The following is a 21,498-nucleotide window of genomic DNA, read 5'->3' on the forward strand; positions in this document are numbered from 1 at the left end:
TGGCTTAGAATTTGACCAGGCTCTGGGGAGTTCCCTGGTGGTCCAGTGGGTAAGACTCCATGCTCCCAATGCAGGGGGCCCGGGTTCAATCCCTGATCAGGGAACTAGATCCCTCATGCATGCCGCAACTAAGAGTCCACAAGCTACAGCTAAAAGATCCCACATGCTTCAACTAAGACCTGGCACAGCCTAAATAAATAAATAAATATTAAAAAGAAAAATCTTTGGAAAAAAAAAGAATTTCAGCAGGCTCTGGGTTTTCTCTTAATGGCCGCAGACCTAAGGCTTTTTTTGTGTACTTTAAAATCTTCCTTTAATTCTCTAGCACCCCCAAAGTTAGTGATTTGTATTATGCAGCACTTAAAATAGCAAAGCTTGAACTAGAATCTGATTCCAGGGTTAAATAAACTTCTTGAAGATAGGAGCTGGGTCTTCCTAAAATTGCTATAACACCAAGTAGGCATAATTTTCTTTAAAATCTTTGGTTAATCCTTTCGCCAATGGGAAGAATTGATGTTAAGAACTGGGGAAATTTCATTCTATTTACAGTCCTACAAAAATATTGACTTTATTATAGTTTACCAATGCATGTCATTTAAAAGTATATACTTTAGATCTCAAGTTACTGAGAGCAATACTACAAAGCTACAGTAATCAAAACAGCATGGTACTGGCACAAAAACAGACACACAGATTAATGGAACAGAACAGAGATGCAGAAATAAACCCACACAGACAAGGTCAATTAATCCACAACAAAGGAGCAAGAATACACAGTGGAGGAAAGACAGCCTCTTCAAGAAATGGTCTTGAGAAAATTGTACAGCAACATGCAAAAGAATCAAACAAGACTACTTTCTCATGCCATGCATAAAAATAAACTCAAAATGGACTAAAGACCTAAATGTAAGACCTGAAATCATAAAACTCCTGGAAGAAAATACAGGCAGCACGTTATTTGGCATTGGTCTTAGCAGTAGTTTTTTGCACGTTTCCTCAGGCAAGGGAAACAAAAGCAAACATTAAAAAATGGGATTATATCAAACTAAAAAGCTTTTGTACAGTGAAGGAAACTATTGACAAAACGAAAAGGCCGCCTACTGAATTGGAGAAGATTTTTGCAAATGATATATCCAATAAGGGTTTGATATCCAATATATACCAAAAACTCATACAACTCAACATCAAAATAACAAATAACCTGATTAACTAATGGGCAGAAGGCCTGAATAGACATTTTTCCAAAGAAGACATACAGATGGCCAACAGGCACATGAAAAGATGCTAAACATCACTAATCATCAAGGAAATGCAAATCAAAACCACAATGAGATATCACCTCACGCCCGTCATAATGACTATTATCAAAAAGATAACAAATTACAAGTACTGCAGAGGATGTGGAGAAAAGGGAACCCTTGTACACTGTTGGTGGGAATGTTGGTGCAGCCTCCATGGAAAACAGTATGGAGGTTCCTCAAAAAATTAGTTTATTGTAGTCCCATTTGTTTATTTTTGATTTTGTTTCCCTTGCCTGAGGAGATATATCCAAAAATGTATTGTTAAGACCAATGCCAAAGAATTGATCTGGCAATTCCACTCCTGGATATTTATCCAAAGCAAAAAAAAACACTAATTCTAAAAGATACGTGCACCCCTATGTTCATTGCAGCATTACTTACAATAGTCAAGATATGGAAACAATCTAAGTGACCATCAATAGATAAATGGATAAAGAAGATTTATATATATATATATATATATATATATATATATATACACACACACACACACTCACACACACACACACACACACACACTAGAATATTACTCAGTCATTGAAAAAAAAAAGTCTTGCCATTTGTGACTACATGGATAGACCTAGAGGGTATTTTGCTAAGTGAAATAAGTCTGACATAGAAAGACAAATACTGTGTAATTTCACTTACATGTGGAATCTAAAAAACAAAACAAACAAACAAGCATAACTAAACAAAAACAGAATCATAGGTACAGAGAACAAACAGGTGGTTGTCAGAGGGGAGCGGGGTAGGGAGAGGAGAGAAATAGGTAAGGGAGATTAAGAGGTACAAATTTCCAGTTACAAAACAAATGATGGTTACAAAATGTACAGTATGGGAAATATAGTCAATAATTATACAATATCTTTGTGTAGTGACAGATGGTAACTAGACTAACACGGTGATCATTTTGAAATGTACAGAAATATTGAATCGCTAAGTTGTGTACTAGGATCCAACATAGTCTTGTAGGTCAATTATACTTCAAAGACAAACAAACAAACTCGTAGAAAAATAAATCAGATATATGGATACCAGAGGTTGGGGGTAGGGGGAGGAGATATTGGATGAAGGTGGTCAAAAGGTACAAACTTCCAGTTATAGGATAAACAAGTACTAGTGATGTAATGTATCGATACAACATGATAAATATTATTAACACTGCTGTATGTTATATATGAAAGTTAAGAGTAAATCCTAAGAGTTCTCATCACAAGGAAAAAAAATCTATATTTTTTTCTATTTCTTTAATTTTGTATCCATATGAGATGATGGATGTTCACTAAATTTATTGTAATAATCATTTCAGGATGTATGTAAGTCAGATCATTATGCTGTACACCTTAAACTTATACAGTGCTGTACGTCCACTATCTCAATAAAACTGTAAGGAAAAAATGTTACTGACAGCATTTACTGGATATATTCTGTTAAAAAGTATTTTCCACAACATTTTATTCTTCCACTCTGGCACATTTACATTTCTTATTAAAGTAAAAAAGATGTTGCATTCAGATTTAAAGTAACTCAGTGCTTGGAATAGGGCCTGGCATATAGGAAAAGCCCATAAACATCAACTATTATCAGATGCTCTAGGGCAACAGTACTTAGAATATAATACATGGGCACCTGGGGGTCCTCAAAATCCTATCAGGAGATCCACAAGGAAAAACATTTTCATAACAATGCTAAGGTATTAATTGCCCATTATTTATTTAACCATAACTAGAAGTTATTGTACTCTTTACTGCTAGTACTGGTGCTCATATTATAGTCATTGAATCCTTTACCACCATGCAGTCTCAGTTAAAAAGAATGTCAGCATCACTTAAGAATGTCCTTTATGAAGTAGTAAAATATAATAATTTTATTAAATCTCGACTACTGAGTATATATATTTTTAATATTCTGTGTGATGCAAAGAGAATACATAAAACATTTCTATGCCCTGAAGTATGGTGGTGTCTTGAGAAAAAAGCATGTGTGCAGTTGTTTGAGTTGTGGGTTAAACTACTCACATTTTTTATGAAATACTATTTTTTATTGAAAGGCCAACTGACAGATTATGGTTATTTTGACTTTAATTTTTGGCATTCATTCTCTCAAAAATGAGTGGAGTGTACCTGTCACTTCAAGGAAAAAAACCAACAGTGTTTGTTGCCAATAACATTTGAAGTTTCACATGAAAATTAGAATTTTGGAAAACTTATATCCGGCACTGTGAGCTTTACATTTTCCAAATACTTAAACACTTTTCTGATGAGATTGGTAGTAATAGTAACAAATGTAACCTTTCATTTTCTGCAATGAAATGTGTCAACGTTTTAAAGAGTGTGTAACTCAGTGAACCAATATTTTTCAAATGACAAACATATTTGCTACAAAATCATGCATGTGTAAAAGATTGATTCAAGCATAAGACAGACCAATGAATTTGAATATAGAAAAGTACAAAAAGTTTATTGATATTTGGTTTCAGATTCCACATTTCAACTCACTTTTAAGAAACTACTATTTGTTAACTTGTGGTGTGGTATCAAAGATACTTGTTAAAAAGCTATTAAAATATTCCTCTTTTCCCAATGGCATATCTGTGTGAGGTTGGATTTTCTTCATATACTTTAACTGAAGCAATATTACAATAGATAGACTATAGAGACAATATGAGAATCTAGATATCCTCTCTTCAGCCAGACATTAAAGAAATTTGCAAAAATGCCCAATAATGCCACTCTTCCCACTAAATTATTTTTGGTTGAAGGATGTTATTTTTCATTAAAATATATACTTGTGTTGACATATAATGAACCTATTATTGTTATTTTAAAATGAATATGTAGGTAATTGTTTTAAACGTTTCTGTTTCCATGGCAAATGCAGTGGATATCAGTAGCTATAAGCCATATAATCAAAAGCTTTCTTGGGTCCTCAATAATTTTGAAGAGCATAAAGGGTTCCTGAGACCACGAAGGTTAAGAATCACTGGTGTCTATTGTGTGGCTCCTTCACACCATATAATCTCTTCAGTCTAGGAGCCTAGAAGGTAGGATGAGAACTAAAATTGTCTGCATAAAATGAATGGAAATAGGGCAATAATATGGTCATCAGACATGATTTTAGAAATTGCTTGCTTTGAAATAAGGAGAAAGGGACAATTTGTTGTGATTAAAGGTATACACTGATTAATGAATAAAATGTTTTGGGGAGGATATTTATGATTTGGTTTCAACTGGAAAGTTGTCAAGCTACTGTTTACTCTTTCTGTAAATACGAGGGTAGTTATAATCTTAAGAACTCCCCAGTGGTGATATTCATTCTCTTTCTTTCTTTTTTTTTTTTTTGGCTGCACCAAAGGGCATGCAAGATCTTAGTTCCCCGGCCAGGGATTGAACCTGTGTCCCCTGCAGTAGAAGCTCAGAGTCCTAACCACTGGACTGCCAGGGAATGCCCCTAGTGGTGATACTCTTATCTTTTAACATGGAGAGATGGATCTTCGTAAGTAAAAATTTATTTTTTAAATGTGTCTGAGACCATGCCCATTACCTCTGGCTTCATAATGGTAATTTCATAGATTTCCCCCATACTCTACAAACCAGAGTAAGTTCACTATGGTCTTTCTTTGTTCTAATCAGTGCCTTTACCCAGGCTTGAAATCTCATGCAGTCTTTGACTCTTTTTTTCTACTTTATTTCTAATCAGCTGCCAAACTGTATTGTCACTTCTTTCTAAAGTTGTTTCACATTTGTTCCTTTCTTCTCTATCCCCAGTGCCCTCCCCTAGTTGGGTGGTCATCACCCAATGCCTGGATTTCTATAGCCGCTTCCTAGCTGATCACTCTGCTTCTGGGTACATTAAAAATCTGAAACAGTGATTTGATCTTTCCACTTCTGAGCATAAAACCTTCTGGAGGCTCACCATTTCCCATAAAATAAAGTTCCTCAGCCCAACATGCAGGGACATGGAACACAATTATTTGTCCCCAGACTATATGTTCAAAACATCTTTCTCGACAGCTCATCATGAGCCCTTTACTTCAGGTGAGGAAGCTTTCCCACCGTCCTGCATAAGATATGCCTATTATTGAAACTAGACCTTTACATGTGTTACCCTGGACATAGGAATGTCCTCTTTCCTCCTCTAGTTACAGGTCCCATTCTCACTCCTTATCCAAAGTTCAAGTCCCAACTCTTTTTTGAAATACTCTTCCCTTTCTAATATCATTTATAAACAAAAATATCAGTAAATAAAATGATTAGAGTGCCTCAATGCTATGAACTATGGGTAATATGGGTGACCTGAGGCAGAGAATACTGTATATTTTTTTTAGTTGTTGAAGGATAGTGTGGTAAGCAATAGGATTTGGAGTTAGAGGACCAATTTCAAAGTCCAGTTTTGGGTAAGGGAATTTTGACAAGTCATATTAGCTTTATGTATTTGGGGTCCTCATGTGTAAAATGGGCATGGTAATATCATCCATCTCACAGGATCATTGTAGGATCGAATAAGAGAATGTTCCTTAAAAATGGTAAAGCTCCATAAGAATGTTATTGTTATTGCTATTATTATTGTCATTATTATTATTGTTTTTGTTTCATGCATGTATGTATTTTTATATCCCCAATTAGATTATAAGCTTTTGGAAGGGAAGTGTTGAGTCATTCTTTACTTCTGAATTCCCCCTTGGTTACTGGTATGTAATAAAGATTTGAATAAGGCTTGTTGAATGCATAAGTAAATTTTTACCAACAAGAGAATTAAGAGGGCTTTGGTAATCCACAAATACATTTTTGTTTTGTTAAGAGAAAAAATACAGGGTGCCAGGCTAGCAATGTGAAGATTACACTGCTTTCATTGAGGGATTGTCTCACAGTGACGAAAATAGTCTTACTACTGAAATCTTATGAGCCACAAGAATTTTAAAAAGATTCCAAGATAAGTAATTTATAGCTTCTCAAGGGAGAATGAGGTCAAAATTCTACAGGGAAAGAATGAACCAAAGAAGAGGAGACTTGAGTATGAATCAACATGAAAAATAAAACTATAATAGAATATAAGTTTAGCTAAATTCTGGGACAGTAGCTTACCTCTTACATAAAATAATGTAAAGAGATTATATATAGTTAAACTCTTAATATTCAATCAACTGAATGATTGGCAGCTTATATGAAGGATTATGGCACTATAAGGAAACCAGTGTTAGATGAATACATTTTCAGTGCTTTCAGAATTATAAGAAATGCTCTTAAATTTCTAATAACAAAATACTGTTGGGGGCTTCCCTGGTGGCGCAGTGGTTGAGAATCTGCCTGCCAATGCAGGGGACACGGGTTCGAGCCCTGGTCTGGGAGGATCCCACATGCCGCGGAGCAACTAGGCCCGTGAGCCACAACTGCTGAGCCTGAGCGTCTGGAGCCTCTGCTCCGCAACAAGGGAGGCCGTGATAGTGAGAGGCCCGCGCACCGCGACGAAGAGCGGCCCCCACTCGCCGCAACTGGAGAAAGCCCTCACACAGAAACGAAGACCCAACACAGCCAAAAATAAAAAAATAATAAATAAATAATAAATTAAAAAATTAAAAAAAAAAAAAAGAATAGGCTGGTAAGAAAAGGAATATAGCACCATACATGTGTATGTATGTGGGAAGAAAGAAATAGAGAAAATGAACCTCATAAACAGAGGGATCAAATGAGTACGATGAAACCAGAGGATGCACCCGAGAGGATAATGTCCTGCCTGTCTCTGTTTCACTGCCTTCCTTCAACATTTATAGTTGGACCTGCTATGGGCATTGCTCAGCTCTGCTTCAGACTCTGGAACCAAATCAAGTAAAACATAATAAGCCCTAAGTTAATAGTTTGTTGGCTCCGCCTCAAGTAAAAGACGTTACTAATCTCTCTCTGACTTTGAGGCTTACCTAGTTCTCATCTTCTGCCTCTTACTATGATTGAAGTGAGTCCCTCCTTTGTTTCCTCTGTAACTATGCCCTGGCTGATTTGGGGTCCTGTGCAGTAACATGTTACTTTTTACCACTTCTCTTTGTCACAAACACACCACTGATTCTTCTAAGTCTGGGGGACTTTTTGCCTTCTACACAATATAGGAAAATAAATTACAAAGCTATAAACAAGATATGCTGAAAAAGCACCTAAAATATAAATTTGATTGTCTTCCCATTGAGGAAAGAATGGACTTTCTGTAATAACAAGTAGAAGAAAGTTCAGAAGAATGGTGAACTCTTGATATTTTGCTGCTGAAGCATGGGACCCACAAGCACAGTTATATAGAACTGACCCACTGAGCAAGCACAGTCCAACTCTGACAATTCCATGAAAGCCAAAGCAGTTGAACCAGCACTTCAGGGTCACAGTCTAAGCTGTTGTTGAAGTGAAAGTTCTAAGCTGTGCTCCACAAGAACCTTTGGAAATATGATTAATTTATTTTGGTCTTCAGTGAAGTTTTCCTGAACACCTACTATATGCCAAGCTATGTGCTAGCTATTAGGACTTCATAGATGAGCGGGGCTGGGTTTCTGTCCTCAAGGAGCTCACTGTCCTGGTGGGTAAGGAGAAGAGAAAGAGTTGTGGTGATACATTAAAAAAATGATTGAAAGACTATACTTTCAGGGATCATTTCTATAGTTAATTACTAGAGAAGTTTCTCTTTGGTGGGAATGTAAATTGATACAGCCACTATGGAGAACAGTATGGAGGTTCCATAAAAAACTAAAAATAGAACTGCCATATGACCCAGCAATCCCACTACTGGGCATATACCCTGAGAAAAGCATAATTCAAAAAGAGTCATGTACCACAATGTTCACTGCAGCACTATTTAATAGCCAGGACACGGAAGCAACCTAAGTGTCCATCGACAGATGAATGGATAAAGAAGATGTGGCACATATATACAATGGAATATTACTCAGCCATAAAAAGAAACAAAATTGAGTTATTTGTAGTGAGGTGGATGGACCTAGAGTCTGTCATACAGAGTGAAGTAAGTCAGAAAGAGAAAAACAATACCGTATGCTAGTACATATATATGGAATCTAAAAGAAAAAATGGTTATGAAGAACCTAGGGGCAGGACAGGAATAAAAACACAGACGTAGAGAATGGACTTAAGGACACGGGGAAGGGGAAGGGTAAGCTGGGACGAAGTGAGAGAGTGGCATGGACATATATACAGTACCAAATGTAAAATCGATAGCTAGTGGGAAGCAGCCACATAGCACAGGGAGATCAGCTCGGTGCTTTGTGACCACCTAGAGGGGTGGGATAGGGAGGGTGGGAGGGAGACACAAGAGGGAGGAGACATGGGGATATATGTATATATATAGCTGATTCACTTTGTTATAAAGCAGAAACTAACACACCATTGTAAAGCAATTATACTCCAATAAAGATGTTAAAAAAAACAATGATTGAGTGAAGAGATTTGGGACTTCATGAAATTTGGCCACTCTGAATAGTCACAACAACAAACAAAATTGTATAGTATCAGTAATAATTGGGATCCTATTTTATTTGAAACTCTACTTTTTGTCTCCTAAGGAGAAATCGTAAAACTGTGATGGAAATGAATGTAAGGATCGAAAAAAAAGAGAGATAATAATAATTAGTATAAAACTCTTGCAGTGTAGCAAGGGAAAAATAAATGCATATGGTTAGAGATAAAAAAATTAAAATCAATACTAAAAATTACAATATGGTACAGCATGAAAAAACTAATAAAGGACATGATTACAGGGTACTCTCATTTGAAGATGATTAGAAACGACTTGGAGAGTAGTTTTTAACCAGAACCTGAAGGTGATGATGAAAATAAACTCTTATCCTATAGCTAAGTCTAGGTAAGGACAAACATTAGTAAGTTTGGTTGAAGGATGACAATTAATGTTGTTGGCTAAAGCAGAGGGGTCAAATTGATGATTAATAAAATATTAGTTAAGGTTTGGTATGGGGAAGATAATGGATGACCTTCAATTTTAGGCTCATGTGGATCTAGGGACTTGTGTGGCAACCAGTGGAGCAGATCATAAGACTTTAGAACCAGGACCATATAACCCAGCAATCCCATTACTGGGCATATACCCGGAGAAAACCATAATTCAAAAAGACACATGCACCCCAATGTTCTCTGCAGCACTATTTACAATAGCGAGGTCATGGAAGCAACCTAAATGCCCATCGAAAGATGAATGGATAAAGAAGATGTGGTACATATATAAGTGGAATATTACCCAGCCGTAAAAAGGAATGAAACTGGGTCATTTGTAGAGATGTGGATGGACCTAGAGACTGTCATACAGAGTGAAGTAAGTCTGAAAGAGAAAAACAAATATCGTATATTAATGCATATATATGGAATCTAGAAAAATGGTACAGATGAACTGGTTTGCAGGGCAGAAATAGAGACACAGATGTAGAGAACAAACATATGGGCAACAAGGGGGGAATGTGGGGGGGTGGGGGTGGTGGTGTGATGAATTGGGAGATTGGGATTGAAATGTATACACTGATGTGTATAAAATGGATAACTAACAAGAAACTGCTGTATAAAAAAAAATTAAATTAAATTAGAAAAAAAAGATACAGTCTCTTTATTGGAACAACGAAACACATGCCTTGATATTTGTGGTACATTTATTTATCCGGCAAATGTTTTTTCCTCTAGGCAGATAAGCAGAGAATATGCTAGAAATAAGCAAACAAAAAAAGAGTTTAATACTAGGAGTCAGCTGAAAGCAGAGGAATCTATTATCTGTGAGAGTCAGGGAAGCAGGAATTTATGGCCCACTGACAGAGTAGAGATATTCGTTCATTTAGTCATTAATCTAGTGTTTATTGATAATTTGCTATGTTCCAAGAAATGGTCTAAGCCCCGTGGATGCAATAGGGAGTAAAACAGACATGACCTCAAACCTCATGGAACTCACATCCTAGTGGAAAGAGGCAGAAACAGATAACAAACCATGAGAAAAAATACCAGATAACAATTGCAATGCCGAAATTACAGTGAATAATATGGAAGAGAGACTGAGTTGTTCTCTCAAATCTGGGAGTGGGGAAGGGAGGTGAGTAGCAGAGGGCCCTTTGAAGACGTGATATTTAAACAAAGACCTGATATCAAGAAGGAGCCACGCACATACACTGAGGGTTGTGTGGCTGGGATGAGGACAGTCTGGTGGAACAATTTCCAGCGGACGGACTAATTCCAACACCCCGGGAGGCCAATGTGGTCAAGAAGGAGTAGGAAAGAAACAAATGGAAGGATCTCAGGAACTTAAACCACAATTCTGAAGTATATAGAAGCAGAGAACTAGGTCAGAGAGAACGTGTCCAGAGCTGGGTATGGGCGAAGGTGTGGGATTCAGTCACTGATAAACTGGGCAAAGTTAGAATTCAGTACAGTTTGTTGTAAGTAAGGAACCAGAAGTTAACTTGGATCTGAGGCAGTGTTTTCTGGTGGAGGTATTTACAATAATAACAACCACAGTTATAGTGATCTACCCATATACCTCTGGCAGTCTTTTGTTCTCTCTTTGCCTTTATAGCTTTAACTCATTTTTGCCTATTGGTTGAAATCAGGCATCCCATCTTCTTGACCCAACTCCCAAATTTTGGTCAACTTTAGGATTTCTTCCTCAGGGATCCACTAGTACACAGTGTATTACTATTCCCACATAGTCACATCGCTTTATCTTTATATTTTTATATTTTGCTCCTATGTGAGGTTTCTTCAGGGTGAGGGATTACCTCTTTTCCTTTATATTCCAAGTAACTGACATAAGGTCTGGCACAAAGAAGTGCTCAATATATAATTTTGGTTGAATACATGAATGAAAAAATGAGTAGATGATGGCTTACTTAAATCCTTTGTGAAATTAGGCAGGGCAAATATATAAAATGATAGTAGTTAAACGTGTGAGTATGTTTAATACATGCCAGGTGCTATACTTGCATTATGTCTGTAAATTCTCATAGCAAATCATTGTGGTGAAGAGTGAAATCATCTACCTTTCAGAGGTGAATAAACTGCAGCTCAGAATCGATAAAGAGCAGCAGCAAGGTTATACCCCTGGTGATGGGCAAGGCTGGGAAACAATGCTGGATTCTTTCCACCACTGTGCTTATCTTATCCAGTTAGCCCAAGATCACAGCAAGAGGGTGTTAAAATCACAGACCCGTGCAAGAAGGAAAGTTTTCTGTGCAGGAGCAGACAGTTACTGATTGCTATGAATGTTTTTGATTTACTAGGCAGTGGAGAACTATTTGAGATTTTGAAGGATACTATAAATGTAATATGCTATGATGGAAATGATCTTTGAGATAAATATTTTCACTGCGCTGGCTACTTTGTACGGGCTGAGTTACAGAGAGACCAGTTGGTGTCTATCACAGTTCTTCCAGATGGGGAATTATGGAGAATTAGTATTATAACCCTAGAACTAGAAAAGAAAAAATAATAATATAAGAGATATTGAGCAGGGAAAAAAATGAAAGAACTTAAAATCTCATTAAATGTGAGATAACAAGGAGAGAGTTAATTCAAATGTAACTCTAGGATTATGAGCCCATGGATCTTAAGAGCACTGGGGAATTTGGGATATCATCTAATTAGAGGAATGTGCTAAATGCTGCTTAAAATTTATTACAGTTTTTAGATATCCTAATGGTCCACGTAAAAATCATGGAATGGATGAAAGCAAATTAGTGCACAAGTCATGTCTCAGTTCCTCATCTTTAAATCGGTAAGAATTTTCCTAGGTGATTTCGAGGGTCATTGTCCTCTCTGAATTTGTAAGTTTCTTGTGAATTGAAGCAGTTTCCTTCTTTTACATGCACCTCCTTTTCCTTCCCTCTTCTTATTTCAAAATAATGGCCCTAAAAGTGATCATTATCTAGCTGAACAAATATATTTAAAAACAAGTATATAATTAGAAATTTTTCCCAGGTTGTATACACATAAAGTGCATTTTTTATTTTTAAGTTTGCAAGCCTGAAATGTTTGTGGCTGCTTCTTTTTTTTTTTTTTTTTTTTTTGAGGTAGTTCACATTTTATTTTTTATTTTATTTTATTTTTTTTAACATCTTTATTGCAGTATAATTGCTTTACAATGTTGTGTTAGTTTCTGCTGGATAACAAAGTGAATCAGCTATATGTATACATATATCCCCATATCCCCTCCCTCTTTTTTTTTTTTTAAACATCTTTATTGAAGTATAATTGCTTTACAGTGGTGTGTTAGTTTCTGCTTTATAACAAAGTGAATCAGTTATACATATACATATGTTCCCATATCTCTTCCCTCTTGCATCTCCCTCCCTCCCACCCTCCCTATCCCACCCCTCTAGGTGGTCACAAAGCACCGAGCTGATCTCCCTGTGCTATGCGGCTGCTTCCCACTAGCTATCTATTTTACATTTGGTAGTGTATATACGTCCATGACACTCTCTCACCCTGTCACATCTCACCCCTCCCTCTTGCGTCTCCCTCCCACCCTCCCTATCCCACCCCTCCAGGTGGACATAAAGCATGGAGCTGATCTCCCCATGCAATGTAGCTGCTTCCCACTAGCTATCTATTTTACGTTTGGCCGTGTATATATGTCAATGCTACTCTCTCACTTCGTCCCAGCTTACCCTTCCCCCTGCCCGTGTCCTCAAGTCCATTCTCTACGTCTGCATCTTTATTCCTGTCCTCCCCTAGGTTCATCAGAACCATTTTTCTTTTAGATTCCATATATATGTGTTAGCATACGGTATTTGTTTTCCTCTTTCTGACTTACATCACTCTGTATGACAGATTCTAGATCCATCCACCTCACTACAAATAACTCAATTTCATTTCTTTTTATGGCTGAGTAATATTCCATTGCATACATGTGCCACATCTTCTTTATCCATTCATCTGTAGATGGACACTTAGGTTGCTTCCATGTCCTGGCTATTGTAAATAGTGCTGCAATGAACATCATGGTACATGACTCTTTTTGAATTATGGATTTCTCTGGGTATATGCCCAGTAGTGGTGTTGCTGTGTCATATGGTAATTCTATTTTTAGATTTCTAAGGACCCTCCATACTGTTCTCCATAGTGGCTGTATCAATTTACATTCCCACCAACAGTGCAAGAGGGTTCCCTTTTCTCCACACCCTCTCCAGCATTTATTGTTTGCAGATTTTTGATGATGGCCATTCTGACTAGTATGAGGTGATACCTCACTGTAGTTTTGATTTGCATTTCTCTAATGATTAGTAATGTTGAGCATCCTTTCATGTGCCTCTTGGCCATCTGTATATCTTCTTTGGAGAAATGTCTATTTAGATCTTCTGCCCATTTTTGGATTGGGTTGTTTGCTTTTTTGATATTGAGCTGCATGAGCTGCTTGTATATTTTGGAGATTAATCCTTTGTCAGTTGCTTCGTTTGCAAATATTTTCTCCTATTCTGAGGGTTGTCTTATTGTCTTTTTATAGTTTCCTTTGTTGTGCAAAAGCTTTTACGTTTCATTAGGTCCCATTTGTTTATTTTTGTTTTTATTTCCATTTCTCTAGGAGGTGGGTCAAAAAGGATCTTGCCGTGATTTATGTCAAAGAGTGTTCTTCCTATGTTTTCCTCTAAGAGTTTTTTTTAAAAAAGGTTTATTTATTTATCATTTATTTATTTATTTAATTTATTTTTTGGCTACGTTGGGTCTTAGTTGTAGCACACAGGATCTTCATTGTGGTGTGAGGGCTTCTCTCTAGTTGTGGTCTGCAGATTTTCTCTTCTCTAGTTGTGGTGTGCAGGCTCCAGGGCGCATGGACTCTGTAGTTGTGGCGTGGGTTCCAGAGCACGTGGGCTCTGTAGTTTGTGGCTCGTGGACTCTAGTTGAGGTGGGCAAGCTCAGTAGTTGTGGCACGCTGGCTTAGTTGCCCCGCGGCATGTGGGATCTTAGTTCCCCAACCAGGGATCAAACCCGTGTCCCCTGCATTGTAAGGTGGATTCTTTACCACTGGACCAACAGGGAAGTCCCTCCTCTAAGAGTTTTATAGTGTCTGGCCTTACATTTAGGTTTTTAATCCATTTTGAGTTTACTTTTGTGTATGGTGTTAGGGAGTGTTCTAATTTCATTCTTTTACATGTAGCTGTCCAGTTTTCCCAGCACCACTTATTGAAGAGGCTGTCTTTTCTCCATTGTATATTCTTGCCTCCTTTATCAAAGATACGGTGACCATATGTGCCTGGGTTTATCTCTGGGCTTTCTATCCTGTTCCATTGATCTACATTTCTGTTTTTGTGCCAGTACCATACTGTCTAGCTTTGAAGTATAGTCTGAAGTCAGGGAGCCTGATTCCTCCAGCTCCATTTTTCTTTCTCAAGATTGCTTTGGCTATTCGGGGTCTTTTGTGTTTCCATACAAATTGAAATTTTTGTTCTAGTTCTGTGAAAAATGTCATTGGTAGTTTGATAGGGATTACATTGAATCTGTAGATTGCTTTAGGTAGTACAGTCGTTTTCACAATGTTGATTCTTCCAATCCAAGAACATGGTATATCTCGCCATCTGTTTGTATCATCTTTGATTTCTTTCATCAGTGTCTTATAGTTTCCTGCATACAGGTCTTTTGTCTCTTTAGGTAGGTTTATTCCTAGGTATTTTATTCTTTTGGTTGCAATGGTAAGTGGGAGTGTTTCCTTAATTTCTCTTTCAGATTTTTCATCATTAGTGTATAGGAATGCAAGAGATTTCTGTGCATTAATTTTGTGTCTTGCTTCTTGACCAAATTCATTGATTAGCTCTAGTACTTTTCTGAAAGTATCTTTAGGATTCTCTATGTGTAGTATCGTGTCATTGCAAACAGTGACAGTTTTACTTCTTTTCCAATTTAGATTCATTTTATTTCTTCTTCTTCTCTGATCGCTGTGGCTAGGACTTCCAAAAGTATGTTGAAAAATAGTGGTGAGAGTGGGCATCCTTGTCTTGTTCCTGATTTTAGAGGAAATGGTTTCAGTTTTTCACCATTGAGAACGATGTTGGCTATGGGTTTGTAATATATGGCCTTTATTATGTTGAGGTAAGTTCCCTCTATGTCTACTTTCTGGAGAGTTTTTATCATAAATCGGTGTTGAATTTTGTCAAAAGGTTTTTCTGCACCTATTGAGATCATCATATGGTTTTTAATCCTTCAGTTTGTTAATATGGTGTATCACATTGATTGATTTACGTATATTGAAGAAACTTTCGTTCCTGGGGTAAACCCTACTTGATCATGGTGTATGATCCTTTTAATGTGCTGTTGGGTTCTGTTTGATAGTATTTTGTTGAGCATTTTTGCATCTGTGTTCATCAGTGATATTGGTCTGTAGTTTTCTTTTTTTGTGACATCTTTGTCTGGTTTTGGTATCAGGGTGATGGTGGCCTCTTAGAATGAGTTTGGGAGAGTTCCTCCCTCTGCTATATCTTGGAAGAGTTTGAGAAGGATAGGTGTTAGCTCTTCTCTAAATGTTTGATAGAATTCACCTGTGTAGCCATCTGGTCCTGGACTTTTGTTTGTTGGAAGATTTTTAATCACAGTTTCAATTTCAGTGCTTGTGATTGGTCTGTTTATATTTCCTATTTCTTCCTTGTTCAGTCTCAGAAGGTTGTGCTTTTCTAAGAATGTGTTCATTTCTTCCAGGTTGTCCATTTTACTGGCATATAGTTGCTGGTGGTAATCTCTCGTGATTCTTTGTATTTCTGCAGTGTCAGTTGTTACTTCTCCTTTTTCATTTCTAATTCTGTTGATTTGAGTCTTCTCTCTTTTTTTCTTGATGAGTCTAGCTAATGGTTTATCAAATTTGTTTATCTTCTCAAAGAACCAGCTTTTCATTTCATTGATCTTTGCTATTGTTTCCTTCATTTTTTTTTTCATTTATTTCTGATCTGATCTTTATGATTTCTTTCCTTCTGCTAGCTTTGGGATTTTTTGTTCTTCTTTCACTAATTGCTTTAGGTGTAAGGTTAGGTTGTTTATTTGAGATGTTTGTTGTTTCTTGAGGTAGGATTGTATTGCTATAAACTTCCATCTTAGAACTGCTTTTGCTGCATCCCATAGGTTTTGGGTCTTCGTGTTTTCATTGTCATTTGTTTCTAGGTATTTTTTGATTTCCTCTTTGATTTCTTCAGTGATCTCTTGGTTATTTAGTAGTCTATCATTTAGCCTCCATGTGTTTCTATTTTTTACAGATTTTTTTTTCCAGTAATTCATATCTACTCTCACAGCATTGTGGTCAAAAAGATACTTGAGATGATTTCAATTTTCTTAAATTTACCAAGGCTTGATTTGTGACCCAAGATATGATCTGTCCTGGAGAATGTTCCATGAGCCCTTGAGAAGAAATTGTATCCTGTTGTTTTTGGATGGAATGTCTTATAAATATCAATTAACTCCTTCTTGTTTAATGTGTCATTTAAAGCTTGTGTTTCCTTTTTTATTTTCATTTTGGATGATCTCTCCATTGGTGAAAGTGGGGCGTTAAAGTCCCCTAGTATAATTGTGTTACTGTCGATTTCCCCTTTTATGGCTGTTAGCATTTGCCTTATGTATTGAGGTGCTCCTATGTTGGGTGCATAAATATTTACAATTGTTATATCTTCTTCTTGGATTGATCCCTTGATCATTATGTAGTGTCCTTCTTTGTCTCTTGTAATAGTCTTTGTTTTAAAGTCTATTTTGTCTGATATGAGAATTGCTACTCCAGCTTTCTTTTGATTTCCATTTGCATAGAATATCTTTTTCCATCCCCTCACTTTCAGTCTGTATGTGTCCCTAGGTCTGAAATGGGTCTCTTGTAGACAGCATATATACATGTCTTGTTTTTGTATCCATTCCGCCAGTCCATGTCTTTTGGTGAGAGCATTTAATCCATTTACATTTGAGGTAATTATCGATATGTATGTTCCTATTACCATTTTCTTAATTGTTTTGGGTTTGTTATTGTAGGTCTTTTCCTTCTCTTGTGTTTCCTGCCTAGAGAAGTTCTTTTAGCATTTGTTGTAAAGCTGGTTTGGTGGTGCTGAATTCTCTTAGCTTTTGCGTGTGTATAAAGGTTTTAATTTCTCTGTCAAATCTGAATGAGATCCTTGCTGGGTAGAGTAATCTTGGCCGTAGGATTTTCCCTTTCATCACTTTAAATATGTCCTGCCACAGCCTTCTGGCTTTCAGAGTCTGCTGAAAGAGCAGCTGTTAATCTTATGGGGATTTTCTTGTACGTTATTTGTTGCTTTTCCCTTGCTGCTTTGAATATTTTTTCTTTGTATTTAATTTTTAAGATTTGATTAATATGTGTCTTGGTGTCTCCTTGGATTTATCTTGTATGGAACTCTCTGAGCTTCCTGGACTTGATTGAATATTTCCTTTCCCATATTCGGGAAGTTTTCAACTCTAATCTTTTCAAATATTTTCTCAGACTCTTTCTTTTTCTCTTCTTCTTCTGGGACCCTTAAAATTTGAATGTTGGTGCATTTAATATTGTCCCTGATGTCTCTGAGACTGTCCTCAATTCTTTTCATTCTTTTTTCTTTATTGTGCTCTGCTGTAGTTATTTCCACTATTTTATCTTCCAGGTCACTTTATCCATTCTTCTGTCTCAGTTATTCTGCTATTGATTCCTTCTAGAGAATTTTTAATTTCATTTATTGTGTTGTTCATCATTGTTTGTTTGCTCTTTATTTCTTTTAGGTCCTTGTTAAACGTTTCTTGCATTTTCTCTATTCTATTTCCAAGATTTGGATCATCTTTACTATCATTACTATGAATTCTTTTTCAGGTAGACTGCCTATTTCCTCTTCATTTGTTTGGTCTGATGTGTTTTCACTTTGCTCCTTCACCTGCTGTATATTTCTCTGTCTTCTCATTTTGCTTAACTTACTGTGTTTGGGGTCTCCTTTCTGAAGGCTGCAGGTTCGTAGTTCCCATTGGTTTTGGTGTCTGCCCTCAGTGAGTAAGGTTGGTTCAGTGGGTTGTGTAGGCTTCCTGGTGGGTGGGACTGGTGCCTGTGTTCTGGTGGGTGGGGCTGGATCTTGTCTTTCTGGTAAGCAGGGCTGTGTTGGATGGTGTGTTTTGGGGTGTCTGTGAACTTAGTATGATTTTAGGTAGCCTCTCTGTTAATGGGTGTGGTTGTGTTCTTGTCTTGCTAGTTGTTTGGCATGGGATTTCCAGCACTGGAGCTTGCTGGCCATTGGGTGGAGCTGGGTATTAGCATTGAGACAGAGATCACTGGGAGAGCTCTCGCCGATTGATATTACATGGGTCTCTGGTGGTCCAGTGTCCTGAACTTGACTCTCCCACCTCAGAGGCTCAGGCTTAACACCAGGCCAGAGCACCAAGACCCTGTCAGCCACATGGCCAGGCATGTGGGGAGTTTCTTGCCTTTTTGGTAGTCTGAGGCCTTCTGCCAGCGTTCAGTAGGTGTTCTGTAGGAGTTGTTCCACATGTAGCTGTATTTTTGGTGTATTTTTGGGGAGGAAGGTGATTTCCACGTCTTACTCCTCTGCCATCTTGAAGGTCCCCCTGTGACTGCGTCTTGTCTTTGTTAAGCATTGCTCCACAAAACCACCTGCTTTTCTTTCTTTTTTAAATTTAAATGAAATTTACATTTTTTTAAATTTAAATTTTTAAATTTAAACGAAAATTTAACCCACAGTTATGAGACTGTTTTCTATTATGGTTTCCTCCGCAATAATCATTTGATAAAACTCTTCTTCTGTTTACCTTACTTTCATTCATTTCACTGCAGCACACCCTCAGAAATGGCTAAGAAACGCTACTGTCATCAATCATCCAGTTGAGGTATGTTGCAGAGTCTTAAAATTTCATTCTAGGACCTTAATATGAGAAACAGAAGCATACTAGTTTGTGTTAATTATAGTCCTGAATTCATTGCGCCTCATCTTAAAAAAAGATTCAACCAGAATTTGGGGAGCATAATTCAGAATTTGGTAGCACAAAGAAGAAATGTTATAGGAAAACATGTTATTATCATATATAAAATGCAGAGCTGTGGAATCTTGGAAATTAAGATACTGATTTATCACACTGTTTCTTGAATTAATTAAGCTCAGTTATTGAAACTAATAGAATAAAAAATAACAAGACAAAAGAGCTTAGAAAGCTAAGCAGAGGGAATTCATTCATTTGAAAAGATCTATTGCATACCAGTTATTAACTTTGCGGCACCATGTTTTACATAGTTTATACAGCAGAACACAAAATAGACAGTCCTTGCCTTCCCCAAGAGTGTAGTCTAGAGCATGAAACTATAGGAAATGTAGACACTGCATAAATGACTTGAAGTGTTAAGATGGAGAATTGCAGGGGAAATAGAAGGAAAAGGAGAGGAGCCTGGTTTGCTTGGGCAGAGGAAGGCGGGTGTTGGCCTGGTAAAATCTTTTTGGAAAAAGGAATCTTTAAATTGAAAATTGACTTTAAGTAGATGTCAGCAAGGCAGAGATGTTGAGAAAGAAACGGGATTTGTGGGAAGGTAATTAGACAGTCAAGAGTATGAGATATTCTTGGAATTGAAAAAAGTCCAGTTAGCTCTGGAGAAAAGAGAAACAGACGATACTTATTGAGTCAAGATATTCTGAGACCATGTCAAAGAGAATGGGTAGCATTCCAAAAGAAGTGGGGAGACATTGAAGGGAACTGACAAAAGATTTGTGTACTGCAGTGATCATGATCATGTTAGCTGCTATTAGAGAAAGCTTTGGAGGGGAAATGAGTGAAAGTTGGGAACATACATGTGTATATCTATATGTGCCTCTCAGACAATATGTCTACCAGGCAATAAGGTAGATTGTATTAACTGAAGAAAGAGCAAGAGGAAGTTTGGGATAATGATTTATCACATTTATGCAGTCTGGTGAAGTTTTCCTTCTTGATGACAACACTCGTTATGAGATTGCAAACATTTGTACTGCTGGAAGTGTTCCCTAGCCTTTCTGGATAGGGTTCAAAATTATGGTTCCCAGACCTTTGTATATCAGGGATCAAAAATTACTTCCCTCTCACCCTGCAAAAAAACAAAACAAAACAATAACCCAAATAAAAATTTGGATTGCCATTCTAACACCAAACTTTAAAGAATACAATCTCACAGGAAATGGTAAGCCTTCTCATTCCTCTGAAAGGATGGTTAATAACATTTTTGTGCATAAGATTTTCCTCATTTTTCTAGTTCTATAGTTCACAAAGCTATAACATTTTGTCTTGGTCACAGTAGCCCAAAGACTGAATTTTGTAAACCTCAGCTCTACCTACCACAGAGACAGGATAAAAACTGGTATTGCCTTTACCTGTGAATCAAACATACCCAAAGTCACTTAAGAGTTTGAAAAATGCCTTAATTCCACACCTGTGTCTTTTAGGATAGACTAGAAGGGGCTTAACCTCTCTTACCGAGAAAGTGGTAGAGTTGTTTATTCATTGGAGGAGAGCAGATGTTTCTCAGAGTTTTCCTTTGTTTAATAACTACTAGATTTGTAAATATACCCCTGGAAGACACAACACAATTCTGATGAGTCATCGTGCTTTCATATAAGGGTGCTGAAAAGTAACCTCAGAATAGGAACAGAAACTTAAAACCTCTTATTTTAAGACTTCCCTGACTTGTGGTATTTTTCTAAGGAACATACACATACAATAAAATAGCTGCATATATATTAATATATATTGAAAATGTTTAGAAAATAAAGATCCAGTGAGTGAGCATCTCTGAAAATGTTTGTTTCATAGACACTGTATTTTTGCTTTCACTTTATTCTTAATTAAAGTAGTTCATCTGGTGGAAGAAAGCTTTGGGAACAGGAAAATGTAATTTTTGTCTCCATATAAAGCAGGCTTAAGAAGGTCTGAGAGTTTAGTCTTAACCTGGAGAGGAATGACATTAGCATACTTCCCACGAGCACATCAAGAGGAGTATTTCCAGAAACTTGAACTTCTTGCTTCCTTCATCATTCCTTAGATATTTTAGAGCAGAATAAATGCTATTATTACTAGGTAAAATCCTGCCTATGTACAATGTGATACTTGTCAAACTTGTTTTAAGTTACATATGTTAAAAAAAAAAAACAATAAAAATGCCATGAGTTTCGAAATCAGGAAGACTTGAGTCTGGATCTCTGCTCTAACACTTAGTAACTTACCTTGGGCAATTTAGTGAACGTGCGCCT

At 36.9% G+C, this 21,498-nt stretch overlaps 1 pseudogene; it reads left to right on the top strand.

Annotated features, from left to right (window-relative positions):
• Positions 1-7,908: 7,908 nt before the first annotated feature.
• Positions 7,909-8,012, top strand: LOC137763239 (small nucleolar RNA U3; annotated as a pseudogene).
• Positions 8,013-21,498: the final 13,486 nt, after the last annotated feature.

This window comes from Eschrichtius robustus, chromosome 3 (genome assembly GCF_028021215.1).
Source record: "Eschrichtius robustus isolate mEscRob2 chromosome 3, mEscRob2.pri, whole genome shotgun sequence".
Classification (NCBI taxonomy): Eukaryota; Metazoa; Chordata; class Mammalia; order Artiodactyla; family Eschrichtiidae; genus Eschrichtius; species Eschrichtius robustus.